General features: G+C 39.7%; 1 protein-coding gene across 1 annotated transcript in view; it reads left to right on the top strand.

Annotated features, from left to right (window-relative positions):
* Positions 1-7,690: 7,690 nt before the first annotated feature.
* Positions 7,691-9,385, top strand: part of tmem94 (transmembrane protein 94) — a 115,549-nt gene continuing 113,854 nt past the window's right edge. The window contains 1 exon segment of the mRNA XM_020608888.1: positions 7,691-7,815. The gene's annotated coding sequence lies outside the window, so the exon portion shown is untranslated.

Raw genomic sequence — 9,385 nt, 5'->3', positions numbered from 1 at the left:
CTGCGGGGGTAAATGTGTAAAAATCAATTAAAAAAAAAAAAAAAAAAAAACGATATCAAATATCTGTTTACAGTATCAATAGCTGAAGAGTTGCCAATTAATTAACAGCTGACATGGTGTTTCTATCTGAAAGTATGCTTAACATAGTAAGATGTGAACATTTTTCCCATTCATTTGAATGTGGCAAAATTTGCTGAAAAAAGATGAATATTTTAAAAAGAAATATATAAGACGGAATTGTAAGATTTGATTCTTAGAGGTTCTAGTTACTTTATAAGCTTTTGTTACCTCTCATACCTTTAGTTCCCCTTAATTACTTTTCATTATTTTAGTTCCCTTTAGTTACCTTTAATAACCTTATTTTCCTTGTTTATACATATTACAGCTGTATTGATGATTGTCCAGAACTACAGAGTTTTGGTTACTTTTTAATACATTTATTTTCCTTGCTTATATATCTTACAATTGTAATGAGGCAGAATCTGCTTACTTTCTGTAACTTCTGAATGTCGGCATCCCCCAGGCAACCAGATGGCTCATTTACATTTTAACAAAGCCCTGCTAGCCCGTTTCACACCCACACCTAGACCCACATAGCATATCCCAGGTTCTGCCTCACCAGGGGGGCTCACAACCTGAGATGACCATTTGGCCAGTTTAGCATACTTATTAGCATCACACACACAGGGGGCCTGCAACCCAGACAACCCATTGTTCTGTGCGCTTGATTAAGACCAAACTGAGACACACACACACACACATACATGTCTTTATGCCTTTGTGTGGCCCACGTTCTGAGAGTTCTTTGTGAGGGTATTAGAGTGATTTTTATTTTTACATAGATATGAATAGGATTAGTTATGGTTTTTTATTATATAACACACAAGTCTATATAATTTAATCTTACAGTTATGTTCATGTAGTTACATATCACCCTATGTGTTCACTGAATCACTGGTCAATATTTATTGTGTAAGCTAACTGGAGCACTGTTTAACATCAAAGGGACTGGTTCACTAAAACACTGAATCTCATTACGTTTACAGCTTTGGCAAAGAGGGTCCACAGTTACTTTATTATCACCACCTGGCAGATGAGACCAGGGGAATTAGGGTTCACTGGGACACTATGGGTAGAAAACAGAGATTAGATTTGAAGCCAGGAAGAGGAGAAAACTTCAAAGGTAGAACCATTACACACATGCGCACACACAGGCAGAGCAGTTTATTTGGAACCGAAAAGCAATGCCTAACATGGAGCAGTTAGTTGGAAACAAAGAAAGAAGTAAGTGTCTATGTAGTGTAAGATTTGAGTCTTATAGACTCTAGTTACTTTATCAGCTTTAGTTACTTCTCATACCTGTAGTTTGTTAGGTATTTTTAGTCAGATAGATATTGGTTAGGCACTTGTTGTATTAGAAATGTTTTTAGTGTAGACAGGATGTCTAACTCAGGCTGTTAAATGCTTACTCATTTTCATGAGTTACTCCAGGTTGTTTATGGTCAAGGATATGTTAGATATTTTTAGTCAGATAGATATTGGATAGATACTTTATGTATTAGAAATGTTAGAAATGTTAGTGGAGAGAGGATGTCTAGTTAGACTGTTAAATGCTTAGGCCTGCATATGAGTTGCTGCAGGGTACATCTGGTCAAGGCCACCAGAAAGAAGAGTTGCTGACTGTCAGCAGACAGGGTGTTTAATATTATTATTATGATGTGCATAACTGTAGACTTAGCCATAATGTTCCTATGTTTGAGTCACGACATGTACTAGAGGTCGTGAGAATGTTTTTAAGCTACACACCACTTAACCAACAGACACACACATTCACACGTTGATTTGCTTCATGTTTTGACTATTGTTAGAGCCAGCTGCAAAGCTGGTGAGAGACGTCTCGGTTGACGTTTCTGTGTGGTATGGGGCTAGCCCAACCGAGGGGTTCGGTTCAGGGTCTTTCATCTTACAACTGCCTGCGTGCATGTTGGAGGTTATAAGCTATTTTTGTTATTAGCCTCTTCCGGCTCTTTTAAACCAGGAACTCACAAAGACGAAGTAGACCACTTGGATTATATAAAAAACCGTGCTGGTTTATTCAAAGGATCAGAGGTAAAATTAACATTACACGTCTAGATCTCTTCCACCCCCAAACCGTGACGTCCCCTGATATGCCAGCTTTGCAGCTGACCATAACAATAGTCAAAACATGAAGAGAATCAATGTGTGTGTGAGTGTTGATTATGTGGTACGTATCTAAAAACATACAGGACATTCAGGGACATGTCCGAACAGTAAGCCTCGGAAGATATTATGATTAAGATTACGACTGAACATATCATAATAATAACAATAACCTCCTGCCTGCAGACTCTTCTATCTAGTTGTCCTTTGCCTCTATGCAGCCTGCAGAAAGCTCATAAGAATGACTAAGCATTTAACAGCCTGAGCTAGACATCCTGTCTCCACTAAACATTTCTAGACAACAAATCTCTAACCAATATCTATCTGACTAAGAAATTACCTAACAAGGTGCAAGATATCTGAGCGTGTAATGTTAATTTTACCTGTGATCCTTTGAATAAATCAGCACTGTTTTGAAGTTACTTGGACTGCCTCGTCTCTCAGAGTTAGCATGGTAGCAAGAACGGGATCTTACAGATAACTAGATAGAGTTGATTACTGTATGACGTGTTTAATCATAATCATAATATCTTCTTATGCCTAATGTCAGGACATGTCACTGAATGTCCTGTCAGAATGTTTTTAGATACACACCACTTAATCAACACACACACACATTGATTTTCTTTATGCTTTGACTACTGCTCCGGCCAGTTGCATAGCTGGCATATCAGGTGACATCACGGTTTGACGTAGCCTGGGTAGAATGGGGTTAGCCTAAAGCAATATAATGTACAGGCCTGTTGTGGTTCGGGGTCTTTCAAATTTCATCTACCTGCATGCAGTTTAGAGGTGCAAGATGCCTGAGCGTGTAATGTTAATTTTTACCTGTGTTCATGGAAAAAAATCAGCACTGTTTTGTAGTTACTTGGACTGCCTCGTCTCTCAGTCAGTATGGTAAAAAGTACTGGATATAACAAGTTCCTTTTAGTTACCTTTCATAACTTGATCTAACTTGCTTATGCATATTACAGCTGTATTGATGATTGTCCAGAACTATTGAGCTTTGGTTATTTTAATGCATTTGTTTCCCTTGCTTATATATACTGTATATCTTACAGCTATAATAAAGCAGAATCTGCTTACTTTGAGTGCTGTAACTTCTGTGTAGAGACTAGATGTCTGCATCTCTTTGTGACCAGACAGCCTATTTACATTTTAGCAAAGGCCTGTTTTACACTCACACCTAGACTCATTTAGCATATTCCAAGTTCTGCTTTATCTTGGGATGTCCTGCAGAGGCCGGGGGCCCACAACCTGAGATGACCACCAGGCCAGTTTAACATACAAATTAGTATCACACACACACACAGGGGGCCTGCAACTCAGGCCACCCCATTGTTCTGTGCACCTTGATCAAGATCAGGGTGCCGGAGACACACACACACACACCTAGTGTAGATCACATTCCAGCAAGGAGGTGCGAGCTCCTGCTCACACCAAATGACCAATAGGATTACAATGCATGAATTGTTGTACCTTTGTTTAGGGCAGAGCAGCCCAAGAAGATAAAATGTATTGCAAGACCTTAATTCGGGGTCATTGGATGGAACTCCTGCGGGAGCTCTGTCTCTCTGATCCCAGCGCTGTAAGACTTTCTTGTGATCAGACTTTCAGTAAACTCTCTGCTGATTTTAAACAGTCCTCTCCTGTCGTCACTTCTCTTGCTTCCAGCAAAAGAACTGGGAGAATTTCTAGGTAATTTCTAACAATTTGATTTGCATATTTAGTAGCTGACCTGAGCAGAGGCTAACTTGCTCACATCTATGGCCAATAGCGTTAGAGTACATGTAAGTCCAACCTCTGTCTGGGGTGGTTCCCGCCCACGAAGATAAATGGAACTACAGACAATAGTCGGGAGCTTTTGTGTGACAGACTTCCTGCGGAAGTTCTGTCGCTCAGAGCCCAGTGCTGTAATGGCTTCACATGTGACTAGACTTCGAATAAATTTCTGTTGATTTTATACAGTCCTCTTTTGTTTTCACTTCTTGGGCTTTCAATTAAAGAACTGGGTCTAACATGACCAAAACACAGCATTAAAATGCCCCTCAACATTAATGCAGCAGCAAGAAATAATCCAGCAATGTAATGTAGAAATGTATCTCATTTTGCTTCATAATGAGCAGCTTAACTACTGATAGTTTGACTCCATTTTGACAAATCTAATACATGAAAGGTGACTAACACAGTCAAATAAATGCAACACTTCCATGTGATCATTATTTATCGTCTTCAATCTTGATATTTTGTCCTTACTACAAACTGAAATCTGTAAGATTTGAGTCTTAGAGACTCTAGTTACTTTATCAGCTTTAGTTACTTCTCATACCTGTAGTTCCCTTTAGTTAATTTTCATAATTTTATTTTTCTTGTCTATACATATTACAGCTGTATTGATGATTGTCCAGAACTACTGAGCTTTGGTTATTCTTAATACATTTGTTTTCCTTGCTTATATATCTTACAACTGCATTGATGAGAATCAAGTAGAATCTGCTTACTTTGAATACTGTAACTTCTGTGTAGAGACTAGGATATCTGCATCTCCTTGTGACCAGACAGCCTATTAACATTTTAACAAAACCCTGCTAGCCTGTTTCACACCCACACCTAGACTCACATAGCATATCCCAAGTTCTGCCTCAGCAGGGGGTGTCTTACACACACAGGAGGCCTGCAATTCAGGCCACCCACTGATTAGCGCACCTTGATCAAGATCAGGGTGCCAGACACAAACACACACACACACACACACACCTAAAGTTGCTCAAATGTTTGGCGACACTTCTTTGATGTTGATGGAAGACACATTGCTAGGGCCACTTCTGTTTCACTGCTGTGTTTCCACCTCAGATGCCGTGCCATTTTACTTTGTGGTTTTTTGCAGTATACACAGTAATGACGCTTGTCCCACTTCTATTTTGACCCTGTGGCAGGTTTTCACTGTAACCACTGTCCTACCCTCATCCTCATTGTCACCACTGTCATCAGGATTCCCATCATTGCTGTTTGTGTTGCAGGGGCCTTCTTCAGATGATGGGATATATTCACCTTTCAGGTCAGGAATGGATTCTGACAGAGAGTCATCTGTGGCACAGTCCTCCTGAAAGAACAAGCAGATTAGAATAGTAGTTATTCAAATAATGAACCTATAAAGTTTTGCAGTTGGCTGCATTGCTGTAGCCCACAACAAAATAAAAAGCATAAATATATACATACCAATTCCTCTTGTGCCTTCCTTTTTCTGTTCATCATCTGTAAAATTCAGAGAGAGTTACAAATAAAGCATACATCAGCTTCCACTGATTCAGGAGATGTGAGAAAAGTGAATAGTCATGTTGCCTTAAAAATATTAAAAATCAAATGTGCATATTAACAACAACGTTAGGCTCTAGAAGCTGTATTTACACCAATGGGCTCACTGATCTTTTTTGTTTTTTTTGGTTTCATAGGAGAAAATGATAGGCCAGTACAAGAACAAACACTAAAAGGACTAAAACACACTGAATGTTTTGTTAATTCTTTTTTCTTTGGGATTTTTGCCATTGTCTGAGGAGTAAGGGCGTGGATATGCAGTGTGTGTGTGTGTGTGTGTGTACATGCATAATTCATTCACAAAACTCATTCTGTGATCCTCTATGCCTTAAAAGGGCACAGACAGGGGTAGACAGGCAGTATTGCATGAATTCAGCTTAAGCAGTATTTAATCGGAGCATGATACTTTTAGAGCACAAGCTGGCACACATTTTTCTGACTTTACTCTCTGTATGTGGACATCTTCTGAAATTTAGACAGCTCATTCTTTAGGATGAAAGGAGCCTATCCTAGCATTTTCCTTGTGTGGACCACCCAAAAGGTCCACACAGGAAGAAATGTCCACACAAGAAAGGTGTTCCGTCAGGGGTTGGTTCGCACAAGTATATAAAGACAAACCCATACACACACACACACACACAAGCCTCACCATTTTCTTCAAACCTCAACAATATTCACAGAACACAACTACATTTAAGAAAACCTAAAGACATGTCAGAAAAGACAGAGACGACACTTCTTTCTTGTGTTTGGACAAAACTAAAGTTTATCAGGATAAGCTGCAATGAAAGTAAACCCTCAAGCATACAAGATTCTCAGTGAGTGCCTTCTCTCACAAATCACACTTTTCAACCGAAGACGGCAAGGTGAGGCAGCAAAATTGCCTCTGTTGACCTATAGGAAGAGAACCAAAGAAGAACCAAATGAGGACATTATGCAGTGCCTTTCAAAACTGGAACAAGATTTGAGTCATGAGTTTACCAGGTTGGTGATAAGAGGGAAGAGAGGTCATAAAGTACCTATGCTGCTTACCAGTGAGATGACAAAATAACTTGATTTCCTCATTGAGCAGAGGGGTGACGACAATGGCATTTTGGGTAGTAATGAGTAACTTAGTCAGATAATGAACCTGAAAGAAAATGAGTTGGATCAACTTGCCAAATTTATGGGACATGATATTCGTGTTCATCGTGAATACTATCGCCTAACCGAGAACACACTTCAGCTTGCAAAGATGAGCAAGCTGCTCATGGCAATCGAACGTGGAACTGAGGTCTACAAAGGCAAATCTCTTAATGAGACTGATTTGGGCATACAAAGTGAGTAGAAAATAGATTTCATAATAGAATGCAATTTCTACTTAAAAATGCTGTTTTTGTTTTTTGTTCTACTCGCCACTTTAGTATGTGAAATAAGATAAGTTCACAAAATGTTGTTTTTATCAAAACAGGTGGTTTGTCTTCTGAAGTTAGAGCTGTACAGAAGTCTCAAGTCAGTGAAATTGACACAGAACTCTTCAATGAGAAGTCTTTGGAACCAGCTCATGACTCCTATGGTATGAAGCTGTCACACAGTTTACCCAGGGAGGAGCACACACCTCCGGTCCAAAAAGTGAACGCCACACAAGGGTTAAATACACTTTACATTGGCAAAATTAAAAACCACATGCTCCCATCTCTGTAATGTTGTGGTTTGGATTAACCAGGAAAGTAAGATGGGACAATTATGAAATATCTGCTAAAATCTGGTGATATAACATGCATTGTTTTGGTGCTTTGTGACAGAAGGTTCAGTTCGCCAAATCTGCTTGGCAACAGGCTCCGGTCCTCACATGTGTAGCTGAAAAAGATTTTTTTTTATTTTATTTCGCGTTTTCTGAATTCTGAAGTGACATTTTGATTCTCTATTGCCACCTCATGATAGATTTGTGTTTTGCACCATTGTAGCTATAGTGGAAGTGGTGGCCCTCACAAAGAAGTCACAGAATGTGGGCCACACAAAGGCATAAAGACATGTATGTATGTCTATGTGTGTGTGTGTGTGTGTTGCAAAATATTGTGTATTGTACCCTTCGGCCACCGTACTGAAGTGGAACATAAACACTTATATATAAAAAAAGCTTCTCCTTTCTCAGCCAATCGGCGGGAGAAGTACTCTAGTGCCGTCCAATCACAACACACAATTTCTTCTTCTAGGCAGAATGCTGCCCAACATGGCTGCTGCAGTACAGTAAAGGATTAGACAAAAGTAGCAACAGCTGTATTCGAGAGAAATCACAATTTTAAAATGCTATTAATAGTGTCCTGAAAACACCACAAGGTGAGTTTATAGGCTGATACCGCACATCGACTGGTTGTGTTGCCAATATAAGTCCTGTTGGACTATTCTGTTAGCACCCGCCTTTGACATCAAGGGGACGGGATGTGTAGCTGCGCTGGTAGTCGCAGTGTGAGGAGGACGACAACGTATAAGCTAATGTCTAGCTGAAACTATTGTCAAACCGGATACATTGAACATATGTCAGTCATGGCTTATGATATGTTGTCAGTTTAATGACGCAATCTAGAGAAATGTTACGCCAAGCAACTCGAGTTGTTTTCGACCGAGGAGTTCTTTTCTTGAAATTTCCACAGTCGTTCTCCAAAATAATAACGCACTTAGTTGCAGTATTGCAATAATTAAACTGCTGTGACACAAAGGTGTAAGTTTTTGTAGCTGCGATGTGGTGCTGTGCTCAAGACTGACCTAAAGGCCCCATGTAGTTTTATGGTTGAACTTAATGCGACATTTTCACATGTGGTATTTATTACCTGTTCGACGTCAGCTTACCATTCAAAGCTGACGTTAAATACATAACTAATTCACAAGCTCTCACTTAATTTCAGCAGCCAATCGTATGTCGACGCGACCTATTGGGAAGAGAATTTTTAAAAATCTGTTGGAAGTCGCTGAGCTAGTAGTAGTGTCGACCTGTGTGAGATGGTGTTGTCGGTATCTCGCCCACGCAGTGGGTGACAGACCTTAACAGGACTAGGAGCAGGCTAACGTTTGTGGTCAGGTCACCTCGGCACTGTACATTTACACGGAACATCGATTATTCCAGGTAACATGACATTTCAACCCATGATTCCAGTTATCCCAACCAGGAATTTCTGACAGATGTAGATGTTTTTGATACGAACAACCATGCATATACTTATTAAATGCTATACACTGCAGGATTAACATCTATCCTGTTGGACCTGGCTTGCTGGTGCTAAATCTACACTCCCCCTGATAATACAATAGGACAGTTTTGGGGTTTACAGACTTATTTTGTAGCCAGTGAACCTGCTCAAACTTCAGTTTTTCTGGCTCTTTCTCTTCTGTTTGGATGAGTGCTGTCAGCTTTTAGCCAATGGAGACTGCTGACTCTAGAGTTCAGTGGGGTTTTTGTGCCAGAGGAAGCTGCTTATGTGGTCGGAGCAGTGCTGCTGTCACTAGATTTGCTTGTCAGTTGAACTATTGTGCTGACAATTGAGTGTTCTCACTGTAGGACCAACACTATACAACATAGCAGCATTTGAGCTAACCTTTAACTAAGTTAAGTTAAGTCAAGAATCTTTGTCATTATGTCATTATTATGCACAACAAAATTTCTTCCAGCAGCTCTCGGCTTATAAGGCACATTATTTACATAAATAACACAAGAATTGTACAGTCAATATAAGAATATGATCAGCTAAAAATGAAGATGTATGGGACCTAATCAGGTCAATAGCATATTAGCAGCAGAAGAATATAGTCCCATTCTAAAGTGCAACTCAGTGAAAATCTCAGTCTTTAAGAAGTGTGAGCATGTGTGCATCTGCAGGAGTCCAGTATTCTATCTGTAACTGTCTGGGCGGGG

Source organism: Monopterus albus, unplaced genomic scaffold (assembly GCF_001952655.1).
Source record: "Monopterus albus unplaced genomic scaffold, M_albus_1.0 scaffold96.1, whole genome shotgun sequence".
NCBI classification, from domain to species: domain Eukaryota; kingdom Metazoa; phylum Chordata; class Actinopteri; order Synbranchiformes; family Synbranchidae; genus Monopterus; species Monopterus albus.
This window is presented reverse-complemented; position numbering and strand designations above follow the sequence as displayed.